Below are 13,082 nucleotides of genomic sequence, written 5' to 3'. Positions count from 1 at the left end.
CTGATGACTACGAGGAGAAGCAGTGGGCGGGTTAGGTGGACGCTTCAACTCCTCGTTCCCTAACTATAAGCTTTATCAAAGAGGAGGGTTTTCAGTTTACTCTTAAATGTGGTGACGGTGTCTGCTCCTCGAACCCAGACTGGGAGCTGGTTCCATAATACTGGAGCCTGATAGCTGAAGGCCCTGGCCCCCAGTCTACTTCCAGAGACTCTAGGAACCATAAGTAGCCCCGCATTCCGGGAGCGCAGTGCTCTAGTGGGACAATAAGGACCAGATGATGAAGTTCTGCTGCAGGTCGACTCTCTAAATTAAAGACTTGGGGGGTCATCTTTTAATCTAATAACTGTTCTCTACACACACAGTTACACACACACCCTACTAACTGTTCTCTACACACACAGTTACACACACAGTTACACACACACACACACCCTACTAACTGTTCTCTACACACACAGTTACACACACAGTTACACACACACACACCCTACTAACTGTTCTCTACACACACAGTTACACACACACACACACACACACACACACCCTACTAACTGTTCTCTACACACACAGTTACACACACAGTTACACACACACACACACACCCTACTAACTGTTCTCTACACACACAGTTACACACACAGTTACACACACACACACACCCCTACTAACTGTTCTCTACACACACAGTTACACACACAGTTACACACACACACACCCTACTAACTGTTCTCTACACACACAGTTACACACACAGTTACACACACACACACCCTACTAACTGTTCTCTACACACAGAGTTAAACTCTTAGAGCAGCGTCTGTCTCGAACATCTGGGAACATGAAGACGGTGAGTCTGTAGTTTGAGTCTCCTACCGGTCTCTGCTCTGAGCTTTGTGTCGTCCTCTTTCCTCCGTCTCCTTCCTCCTCTCCTTCCTCCTCTCCTTCCTCCTCTTCTTCCTCCTCTTCTTCACTGGACAGAAGGACTGCAGAAGGAAAGAGGAAAAGAGGATCAGAATAACAACCAGCCGACTGATAATCAGCGAGGTAAGGTAGCAGTTTGTTCTCTTTTAAAGTTAAGTCAAGTTAAGTTCTGACCCTGAAAGTTAAGTTATATACATATATAATAATGTTTTTTTAACTTCAATAAATGTTCCGTTTTAAAATTGAGACATGTAACATTTGTTATCTTCATCGTGTCATTTTTAGGATGTAAATTGAGGGAGCAAAAACAGCATCGGCTCCAAATATTGGCTTCAAGAAAATAGGCAGCCCGTATCGGTCATCGGCTAATCGGTATCGGTTGATTCCTCCACCTCTAAAAAACATCTGACTCACAAACACTTTTAGATTTCAATGCAAACAACCCTGAGTTTTTAGAGGAGCAAAATATCTGATATTTCAACAAAATGTTGGTATATTTTTGGTAGAATAGAAGATCAAAGAGTCAGCATGAAGATCAGGCTGCTAACAAAAAACGCAACAAAAACTCAACAAAGTGACACAAAAGTAAGTAAGTCTGTAGTCTCTCCTCCACATCTCCCTCCTCCATCTCTCCCTCCTCCATCTCTCCCTCCTCCACCTCTACCTCCTCCACATCTCCCTCCTCCACCTCTCCCTCCTCCACCTCTCCTCCTCCATCTCTCCATCTCTCCCTCCTCCATCTCTCCCTCCTCCACCTCTACCTCCTCCACCTCCCTCCTCCACCTCCCTCCTCCACCTCTCCTCCTCCCTCTCTCCCTCCATCTCTCTCCCTCCATCTCTCCCTCCATCTCTCCCCTCCATCTCCCTCCTCCATCTCCCTCCTCCATCTCCCTCCCCTCCTTCATCTCTCTCTCCACCTCTCCCTCCTCCACCTCTCCCTCCGTCATCTCTCTCTCCTCCATCTCCCTCCATCTCTCCCTCCTCCATCTCCCTCCTCCATCTCTCCCTCCTTCATCTCTCTCTCCTCCACCTCTCCCTCCACCTCTCCCTCCATCATCTCTCTCTCCTCCATCTCTCCCTCCATCTCTCTCCTCCATCTCTCCTCCTCCATCTCCCTCCTCCATCTCTCCCTCCTTCATCTCTCTCTCCTCCACCTCTCCCTCCTCCATCTCTCCTCCTCCACCTCTACCTCCTCCACCTCTTCCTCCTCCATCTCCCTCCTCCACCTCTCCCTCCTCCACCTCTACCTCCTCCACCTCTCCCTCCACCTCTCCCTCCGTCATCTCTCTCTCCTCCATCTCTCCCTCCATCTCTCCCTCCTCCATCTCCCTCCTCCATCTCTCCCTCCTTCATCTCTCTCTCCTCCACCTCTCCCTCCACCTCTCCCTCCATCATCTCTCTCTCCTCCATCTCTCCCTCCATCTCTCCCTCCTCCATCTCCCTCCTCCATCTCTCCCCTCCATCTCTCTCCCTCCATCTCTCCCTCCTCCATCTCCCTCCTCCATCTCTCCCTCCTCCATCTCTCCTCCTCCACCTCTACCTCCTCCACCTCTCCCTCCACCTCCTCCCCTCCTCCATCTCTCTCTCCTCCACCTCTCCCTCCTCCATCTCCCCTCCTCCACCTCTCCTCCTCCACCTCCTTCCTCCATCTCCCCTCCTCCACCTCTCCCCTCCTCCATCTCTCCCTCCTCCATCTCTCCCTCCATCTCTCCCTCCTCCATCTCCCCTCCTCCATCTCTCCCTCCTCCTCTCTCCTCCACCTCTCCCTCCACCTCTCCCCTCCACCTCTCCCTCCTCCATCTCTCCCTCCTCCATCTCTCTCCCTCCTCTCCTCCTCCATCTCCCTCCTCCATCTCTCCCTCCTCCATCTCCCTCCTCCATCTCTCCCTCCTCCATCCTCTACCTCCTCCATCTCTCCCTCCTCCATCTCTCCCTCCTCCACCTCTCCCTCCTCCACCTCTCCCTCCACCTCCCTCCTCCACCTCTCCCTCCTCCATCTCCCTCCTCCATCTCTCCTCCTCCATCTCCCTCCTCCTCCATCTCCCCTCCTCCACCTCTCCTCCTCCATCTCCCCCTCCTCCATCTCCCTCCTCCATCTCTCCCCTCCACCTCTCCCTCCTCCACCTCTCCCTCCTCCCCCTCCTCCTCCTCCATCTCTCCTCCTCCACCTCTCCCCTCCTCCATCTCTCCACCTCTCCCTCCATCTCTCCTCCATCTCTCCCTCCTCCATCTCTCCCTCCTCCACCTCTCCCTCCTCCATCTCTACCTCCTCCATCTCTCCCTCCTCCATCTCCCTCCTCCACCTCTCCCTCCTCCACCTCTCCTCCACCTCCCCTCCATCTCTCTCCCTCCATCTCTCCCTCCTCCACCTCTCCCTCCTCCACCTCTCCTCTCCCTCCACCTCTCCCTCCTCCATCTCTCCCTCCTCCACCTCTCCTCCTCCACCTCTACCTCCTCCATCTCTCCCTCCTCCATCTCCTCCCTCCTCCCCCTCCACCTCCTCCACCTCTCCCTCCTCCACTCTCCTCCTCCATCTCTCCACCTCCTCCACCTCTCCCTCCTCCACCTCTCCTCCTCCACCTCTCCCTCCTCCACCTCTCCCTCCTCCACCTCTCCTCCTCCACCTCTACCTCCTCCATCTCTACCTCCTCCATCTCCCCTCCTCCTCCCCTCCTCCATCTCCCCTCCTCCACCTCTCCCTCCTCCACCTCTCCCTCCTCCACCTCCTCCCTCCTCCACCTCTCCCTCCACCTCTCCCTCCTCCATCTCTCTCTCCTCCACCTCTCCCTCCTCCATCTCTCCCTCCTCCACCTCTCCCTCCTCCTCCTCCCCTCCTCCACCTCTAGCTCCTCCACCTCTACCTCCTCCATCTCTCCCTCCTCCACCTCTACCTCCTCCACCTCTCCTCCTCCACCTCTACCTCCTCCATCTCTCCCTCCTCCATCTCTCCCTCCTCCATCTCTCCCTCCTCCACCTCTCCCTCCTCCACCTCTCCTCCTCCTCCTCCACCTCTCCCTCCTCCATCCCTCCACCTCTCCTCCTTCATCTCTCTCCCTCCACCTCTCCCTCCTCCATCTCTCCCTCCTCCACCTCTCCCCTCCATCTCTCCCTCCTCCATCTCTCCCTCCTCCATCTCCACCTCCTCCACCTCTCCCTCCATCTCTCCCTCCTCCATCTCCACCTCCACCTCCTCCATCTCCCTCCATCTCCCTCCTCCTCCTCCTCCTCCTCTCCCTCCTCCACCTCTCCCTCCTCCACCTCTCCCTCCTCCACCTCTCCCTCCTCCATCTCTCCCTCCTCCATCTCTACCTCCTCCATCTCTCCCCCTCCACCTCTCCCTCCTCCACCTCTCCCTCCTCCATCTCTCCCCTCCTCCACCTCTACCTCCTCCACCTCTCCCTCCTCCACCTCTCTGACCTCCCTCTCTCCCCCCTCCACATCTTACACTTTTCTGTCCACCTCTCCTCCTTCTCATTCACCTCTCCCTCCTCAACATTCAGTGTGGTCCAAGAGAAGAAAGTCTGTGATCCTCCTCTCCCTTTGTCTCCATCTCTCCCTCCTCCACCTCTCCCTCCTCCATCCTCTCCCTCCTCCACCTCTCCCTCCTCCCACCTCTAACCCATCCTCCAAAGGGACATCCCTCCTCCACCTCTCCCTCCTCCACCTCCACCTCCAAATCTCCGGATCCTCCATCTCTAATTTAGTCTTAAATTGCTCTCCCTAAATATAGATCCAGCTTCCTCCATTGTCCCCTACCTTGTCTCCCTCCTCCTCCAACAGTCTGATGTTTAGTTTTAGGTTGGGCAACATATTTACATCTGGACAGAAACATCAAATAATCTCCCAAACAAGCCTCCTTCATCTCTGATAATGGAACCAGTTAGTTTAACAAACATCCTCCTCACTCTCCTCCTCCATCTCCCTCCTCCATCTTACATCCAAACCAAATCTTTCTCCTCCTCCTCTCCCTCCTCCATCTCCACCTCCTCCACCTCTTTAGTTCCATCTCCTGCTCCTCCACTCTGGCCAGGTCTCTCCATCTCTCCTCCTCCACATCTGTCCTCCTCCTCTGAAATCCTCCATCTCTGGACCTCCTCCATCTCTCTCTTCCTCCTCCACCTCTCCTCCTCCATCTCCCTCCTCCATCTCTCCACCTCCTTCTCCCCCTCCTCCACCTCCTTCCTCCTGAAAGGAAGAGTCCCCCCTGACCTCCTCCTGTTGAAAGGAAGAGACTGACTGTCCCTCCTGTGTGTCTCTGACCTCACCTGTCTGTCCCCCAGACACCCCATCACATATTACACTTTTCTGTACTTCACTCACAGCTTGATTCTCATTCTCTCCCACATCCCCGTAGTTACAAGAAGCTCAACATTCAGTGTGGTAAAAGAGAAGAAAGTCTGTGATTCAGCTGGATCTGGTCTTCAGTTCTGCTTACATTCAGGTCAGAGAGCAGCCATTTGTCTCTCTATTCATCTTACATCTTTTAGAATAAACTCACCTTTTACTCACAACAACATACACTCTGAACAGCAACGCCAGCAGTGTGAACCCATCATAAAAAGGGACATGATTTTAAACTTTAATTGGATGTTTTGGCCGTATTAAGGAGAGGATCGTGGGGAATTAAAAATAGGAACAAATCAACTGTATTAAGTAGCGGATCGCTGTGTATTTGTAATTTAGTCTTAAATTGCTCGGTTTTTAAATATAGATTTGGACAGCGTTCTGGAGATGAGCAACATTGTGAGTAAACCCGACATATATCCTTGTAGGATTAAAAGCTAATGATGTGAACAGTTCTGATGTTTAGTTTTAGGTTGGGCAACATATTTACATCTGGACAGAAACATCAAATAATCTGACAAAACCAAACAAGCGAAATATAATAATAATAATAAACAGGCTTGTCTGATAATGGAACCAGTTAGTTTAACAAACATTAGCTAAACTCACTGGAATGTGTGCATACCTTTAGCTTTACAGGGTCTTATTTTACATTAAAACCAAATTGAGTTTCTACATGATATCTGACACTCCAGCATCATAAGTGAACTCTACTCACAGTTCTTTAGTTTGGAGCAGTTTGCTCAGCGGCACTCTGGCAGCAGGTGGGATCTGCCATCAGGCTCCACTGTATGTCTGTTAGCAGCTGAGGTTGAAATCTGCAGGATTTCTGCTGGACTTCTGACTGGAGCTGCAGGAAGATGATCAGGGTCACACAAACATCAAGTCAGATAACACACACCAGGAGACTTCTCAGAACTTTCACAATAAAACTCAACACATTCCTGTTGAAAAGAGAACACAATTCCTCAGCAAAGGAAAGGAAGAGACTTTCACAATAAAACTCATCACATTCCTGTTGAAAGGAAGAGACTTTCACAATAAAACTAATCACATTCCTGTTGAAAGGAAGAGACTTTCACAATAAAACTCATCACATTCCTGTTGAAAGGAAGAGACTTGAAATAAAACTCAGACTTCCTCACAATAAAACTCAGCACATTCCTGTTGAAAGGAAGAGACTTTCACAATAAAACTCAGTTGTCCATGTTGACTTTCATTCCTGTTGAAAGGAAGAGACTTTCACAATAAAACTCATCACATTCCTGTTGAAAGGAAGAGACTTTCACAATAAAACTCAGCACATTCCTGTTGAAAGGAAGAGACTTCCACAATAAAACTCAGCACATTCCTGTTGAAAGGAAGAGACTTTCACAATAAAACTCATCACATTCCTGTTGAAAGGAAGAGACTTTCACAATAAAACTCATCACATTCCTGTTGAAAAAAAACTCATCACATTCCTGTTGTGTGTTTGTGTGTAGTTCACAAAAAACTCATACTGTTCCTGTTGAAAGGTCCATGTTGTTGTGTTTAGTGTGTGTGTATTGTGTGTGTGTGTGTGTGTATGTGTGTGTCCATGTAGTGTAGTGTGTAGTGTGTGTATGTGTGTCCATGTAGTGTATTGTGTTGTGTGTGTGTGTGTGTTGTATAGTGTGTGTGTGTGTGTGTAGAGTGTTGTGTGTAGTGTGTGTTGTGTATAGTGTGTAGTGTAGTGTGTGTGTGTGTTGTGTGTGTGTGTGTATAGTGTGTATAGTGTAGTGTGTAGTGTGTGTTGTCCATGTTGTGTGTAGTGTGTGTATTGTGTATAGTGTGTAGTGTGTGTGTGTGTATAGTGTGTAGTGTGTAGTGTATTGTATGTGTGTGTCCATGTATAGTGTGTGTGTAAAGTGTGTAGTGTGTTGTCCATGTTGTAGTGTGTAGTGTGTCCATGTTAGTGTAGTGTGTGTGTGTGTGTTGTCCATGTGTGTGTGTGTAGTGTGTATTGTGTGTAGTAGTGTGTGTGTGTCCATGTTGTCCATGTAGTGTGTAGTAGTGTGTAAACTGTATTGTGTAGTGTGTCCAGTTTGTGGTCCATGTCTGGGTGTAGTGTGTGTCCTTTGTGTATAGTGAGATTAATGTGAAGAAGTGTGTAGTATAGTGTAGTAGTGTACCATGTTGTGTGTGTATTGTGTAGTGTGTGTGTGTGTGTTGTCCATGTTGTGTAGTAGTGTGTATAGTGTGTATGTAGTGTGTAGTGTGTGTGTGTGTGTCCATGTGTAGTGTATAGTGTGTAGTGTGTGTGTAGTGTGTATTGTGTGTAGTGTGTATTGTGTATTGTCCATGTTGTGTGTAGTGTGTGTTGTCCATGTTGTGTGTAGTGTGTAGTGTGTATTGTGTGTAGTGTGTGTAGTGTGTGTTGTCCATGTTGTGTGTAGTGTGTGTAGTGTGTGTAGTGTGTAGTGTGTGTGTGTGTGTAGTGTGTGTTGTGTGTGTTGTGTAGTGTGTGTTGTCCATGTTGTATTGTGTGTCCATGTTGTGTGTAGTGTCCATGTTGTGTGTAGTGTGTGTGTAGTGTGTGTATTGTGTGTGTAGTGTGTCCATGTTGTGTGTAGTGTGTAGTGTGTCCATGTTGTGTAGTGTGTATTGTGTATAGTGTGTAGTGTAGTGTGTAGTGTGTGTTGTCCATGTGTGTAGTGTGTAGTGTGTGTATTGTGTATAGTGTGTAGTGTAGTGTGTGTTGTCCATGTTGTGTATAGTGTGTAGTGTGTGTATTGTGTATAGTGTGTAGTGTGTAGTGTGTGTTGTCCATGTTGTGTGTAGTGTGTAGTGTGTGTATTGTGTATAGTGTGTAGTGTAGTGTGTGTTGTCCATGTTGTGTATAGTGTGTAGTGTGTGTATTGTGTATAGTGTGTAGTGTAGTGTGTAGTGTGTGTTGTCCATGTTGTGTATAGTGTGTAGTGTGTGTATGTGTATAGTGTGTGTGTAGTGTGTAGTGTGTGTTGTCCATGTTGTGTATAGTGTGTAGTGTGTGTATTGTGTGTGTGTGTGTATTGTGTATAGTGTGTAGTGTGTATTGTGTTAGTCCATGTTGTGTCCATGTTGTGTAGTGTGTAGTGTGTATTGTGTATAGTGTGTATAGTGTGTATGTTGTGTATAGTGTGTGTGTATATTGTTGTAGTGTGTGTAGTGTGTGTTGTCCATGTTGTGTATAGTGTGTAGTGTGTATTGTGTATAGTGTGTAGTGTGTGTTGTCCATGTTGTGTAGTGTGTGTTGTCCATGTTGTGTGTAGTGTGTATGTGTGTGTAGTGTATAGTGTGTGTGTATTGTGTATAGTGTGTAGTGTGTGTTGTCCATGTTGTGTATAGTGTGTAGTGTGTGTATTGTGTATAGTGTGTAGTGTGTGTTGTCCATGTTGTGTATAGTGTGTAGTGTGTGTATTGTGTATAGTGTGTAGTGTAGTGTGTGTTGTCCATGTTGTGTATAGATTGTGTAACCTAGTGTGTATGTGTGTTGTCCATGTTGACACACAACATGGTATGTTGTGTACACCACACACCACACACACACACTATACACAATACACACACTACACACTATACACTACATGGACAACACACACTACACACACACACACACACACACACACACAGACACAAACACACACACACAGAGACACACACACACACACACACACACACACACACACACACACACACACACACACACACACACACACACACACACACACCACACACCAACCCAGTAGTAGTAGTAGTTGTAAGTGTAGGTTGATCTCCATGCCAACCAGTAACCATGTCTACCAGTAATCAGTTGTTGGAGAGCTTCTTCCCATTAATCTCAGCTGTGGTGAAAGGACTGGATCCAGCTCCCAGAGACCAGAGACCAGAACTGAGCTGGCCCAACTTCCTCTTCTTCTCACCGTGTCCATCACGTCTCGCCCTTTGTCTGCTCCGCCTGTTCTGACTGACTGTTACAACACCACGCTCAAGGAGTTGATCCAGAAGCTGGTTCACAACTGGATCACCCACTGGCTCTCCAAAGTGTCTTCTGGGGATCCCTGTCCTCTGCTGGGTCAGGATGTCCCCCTCTTATAGCTGCAAGAGAACCGGGACAAGACTGCTGGCAGTTTGGCTTCTCCTTTAAGAAGGAATCAGGAACCCAAAGGGAGACATTTCTAGATCCTGGTTTAGTGATGCTGCCCCCCTACTTCTGGATCCATCTGGGGATCAACTAGGACTGTGCAGTTAATGAAAATGGAATCACCATTATGATTTGGGCTCCCAATGATCACAAAAACACAATAATGGAGAAAAACTATTAATTTAGCTCATTACGTTTTACAAGTAAACTCTTATTTTCTCTTGTGTTCTGGATGAAAAATAAAGTTTCAATAGGAAAATTTCACAGTTTTATGTGTTTTTTACTGTTGATTTATTAACTTTTTCCACTATTTTTTATAATAATTGCAACATCTTTGCAGAAGTCAACGAGTAATGGTGTTAAATTATCGGGATTTCAATATTGACCGAAATAATCGTAAGAAGGAATCAGGAACCCAAAGGGAGACATTTCTAGATCCTGGTTTAGTGATGCTGCCCCCCTAGTTCTGGATCCATCTGGGGATCAACTGGTGGTTCTCTGTTTATGGAGATCACATGTGTCAAACTCAAGGCCCGCGGGCCAAATCCGGCCCCTTGCAGAATATAATCCGGCCCACATATCAATTTGGGTTCACAATAGGTTTTGGCCCACCTATAGTTGTTCACCAAAACCAAAAACACGGGAAAGTGGTTTTTTTAACTGCAGTTACGCGACACTCAAAAGCAGAATTTGGCAGATTTGCCGACTTTGAGACTCAGAAATTCCATATTTATGCCGAAAGATTGTTGTAAAAAAATGTGCTTGATTTGCTACATTCTATGATGGCTAAGGAACATTTTTGCTGACTTATGTAGGGCTTTATGTAGACAAAAATGCAAGAAAAAAAAATTATTAAAAAAAAAAAGTTAGAAAAGGTGACAAAAATGTGAAAAAAGGCGACAATTTAAATAAAAAGGAGACAAAAACGTCTGAGAAAGCCATAAAGAAGTTGGGGGGAAAAAACATACAAAAATGACTTCAGCACTACAGCGATGTCATAATAGTGGTGAAGTCATACAGTCAAAGATATTTGACATTTTCCATGAAACAAAAGCACGTCAATAAAGTCTCTACGTCTGGCCCTCGGTGTGATTCTCTTTTTCCAGTGTGGCCCTCTGGGAAAATGAGTTTGACACAGCTGTAGTAGATGGAGACCTAGTGTTAAAAGAGCCAATCAGATGTGTCAGGAAGCAGTGAGGTCAGCGTTGTGTCACAGACTCTGACCAACAACAGTAGCTTGACCCTAAAGTCTCCTTCTGATCTAACTTCCAAACATCAACAGTCCTGAACCTTAGCTTGTTGAACGAGCCCCAGACAAACATTCAGCACGGCTAACATCACTTTGGAGGCTAGATAGAGGATTAGCTGCAGCACATGAAACAAGACTTTCCTCCCCTAAAAACTCCCCCACAAGTTGGTTTGTTCCAGCAGCATTCGGACCTATATTTAGGTTTCACTTTTTAACTTTAGGGAACAAACGGAGCTCGTCACCTTCTGCATCGTGTGCTAACCTTCAGGAAGTGAAGTCACGTCTGATCTTAACTAGAGATGCCCCGATCGCACTTTTAGCCTCCCGATACCGATTGTCTTCATAACTCCATAACTCTGTTGTCTTCTGTTGTATCAGGTGGATCAAAACTTTACCAATCATGTCCCCGTCATGCTCCCAGACGCTCTGTCCTTCGTCTTGGACTCTTAGAGTCCCTTCTGGTGTGTTTAGAGGCAGGAGGATCTCAAACGTTGGGTGGTAGTTTGGTCCAAACTCCAGCTCAGAATCTGCTTTCTGAGAAAGCAAAGAGTCAGTATCTGCAGAGAATCTAAAGTCAACTAAAGGATGAGAAGGTGTCTAACAAAGACTTTTATTTTGAAATCCTCCCTTTGTCTGTATTGTAACAGCCTGAGGACAGTGGACAGTGGAACTTTGATCTGGGATGAAGTCTACATGTGGAAGGAACCTGGATGTTCCTAGATTGGTGATATTGAACACTCACCTAAAGACACATGAGAACATGTGGAGACAGCCAGCTGGTCCACTCTGGTTTGATGGAGAATGATTGTAGTGCAGCAGTGTTACTAGTTGGACTACTACTAACTAGCAGCTCTAGTAAACTCATCTCTTACCATCTGTGATGTCACAGTGGGGAAGGTGGAGCTGACAGACAGCAGCCTCCTCTGAACACCTGATGTGGTACAGCGGCCCTGCAGCCATCCTGCCAGCTGATTGGAGGAGGCTCTCTCTCGTCCCATTGGACAGTGTTGTACAGCAGCTCCGCCTCCTGAGTCCTAACAAACACCAGTTTCTGGAACCCACCTGGACCAGGACACCTGAACCTGTGGGGAGGGACACAGAAGGGCCAATCACAAAGCAGCTCTCCCTCTGTGGGTCCAATCAGGTGTTGAGATGAAGCGTGCAGACGTGGTGTTGTTCTTCATCTGGTCCGTCCAGTTCTCCACCTTTCAGTCTTCCTTTGTGCTCGGTCCCAACCTGCCATCTCTCGGATTCTTCAGCTGACTGATCACCTGTCCTGACCTCCAACTGAACGGCAAACACTAAAACTGTCTGGCACTAATTCACCCAGAGCCACAGATTTAATCTGCCCAGGAAACACAAACACACACACCATCCATCCAGCTGTTGTCGTAGTAACAAGTCAGAAGAACTAGAAATGGGATCGCTGCATCGCTTCACACACACACACACACACACACACACACACACACACACACACACACACACACACACACACACACACACACACACACACACACACACACACACACACACACACACACACACACACACACACACACACACACACACACACACACACACACACACACACACACACACACACACACACACACACACACACACACACACACACACACACACACACACACACACACACACACACACACACACACACACACACACACACACACACACACACACACACACACACACACACACACACACACACACACACACACACACACACACACACACACACACACACACACACACACACACACACACACACACACACACACACACACACACACACACACACACACACACACACACACACACACACACACACACACACACACACACACACACACACACACACACACACACACACACACACACACACACACACACACACACACACACACACACACACACACACACACACACACACACACACACACACACACACACACACACACACACACACACACACACACACACACACACACACACACACACACACACACACACACACACACACACACACACACACACACACACACACACACACACACACACACACACACACACACACACACACACACACACACACACACACACACACACACACACACACACACACACACACACACACACACACACACACACACACACACACACACACACACACACACACACACACACACACACACACACACACACACACACACACACACACACACACACACACACACACACACACACACACACACACACACACACACACACACACACACACACACACACACACACACACACACACACACACACACACACACACACACACACACACACACACACACACACACACACACACACACACACACACACACACACACACACACACACACACACACACAC

General features: G+C 47.7%; 1 protein-coding gene across 1 annotated transcript in view; it reads right to left on the bottom strand.

Annotated features, from left to right (window-relative positions):
• The window catches only part of LOC114551723 (NLR family CARD domain-containing protein 3-like), a 50,437-nt gene that overhangs the window by 36,967 nt on the left and 388 nt on the right, over nucleotides 1-13,082 (bottom strand). The window contains exons 2-5 of the mRNA XM_028572688.1: nucleotides 11,401-11,740; nucleotides 10,921-11,192; nucleotides 5,984-6,115; nucleotides 874-983 (exon numbers count right to left, since the gene is read on the bottom strand). The gene's annotated coding sequence lies outside the window, so the exon portion shown is untranslated. The remainder of the gene's footprint in view (nucleotides 1-873; nucleotides 984-5,983; nucleotides 6,116-10,920; nucleotides 11,193-11,400; nucleotides 11,741-13,082) is intronic.

This window comes from Perca flavescens, unplaced genomic scaffold (genome assembly GCF_004354835.1).
Source record: "Perca flavescens isolate YP-PL-M2 unplaced genomic scaffold, PFLA_1.0 EPR50_1.1_unplaced_scaf_4, whole genome shotgun sequence".
Lineage (NCBI taxonomy): Eukaryota > Metazoa > Chordata > Actinopteri > Perciformes > Percidae > Perca > Perca flavescens.
Note: the sequence above shows the minus strand (reverse complement) of the source record. Positions and strands in the feature narration are given on the sequence as shown.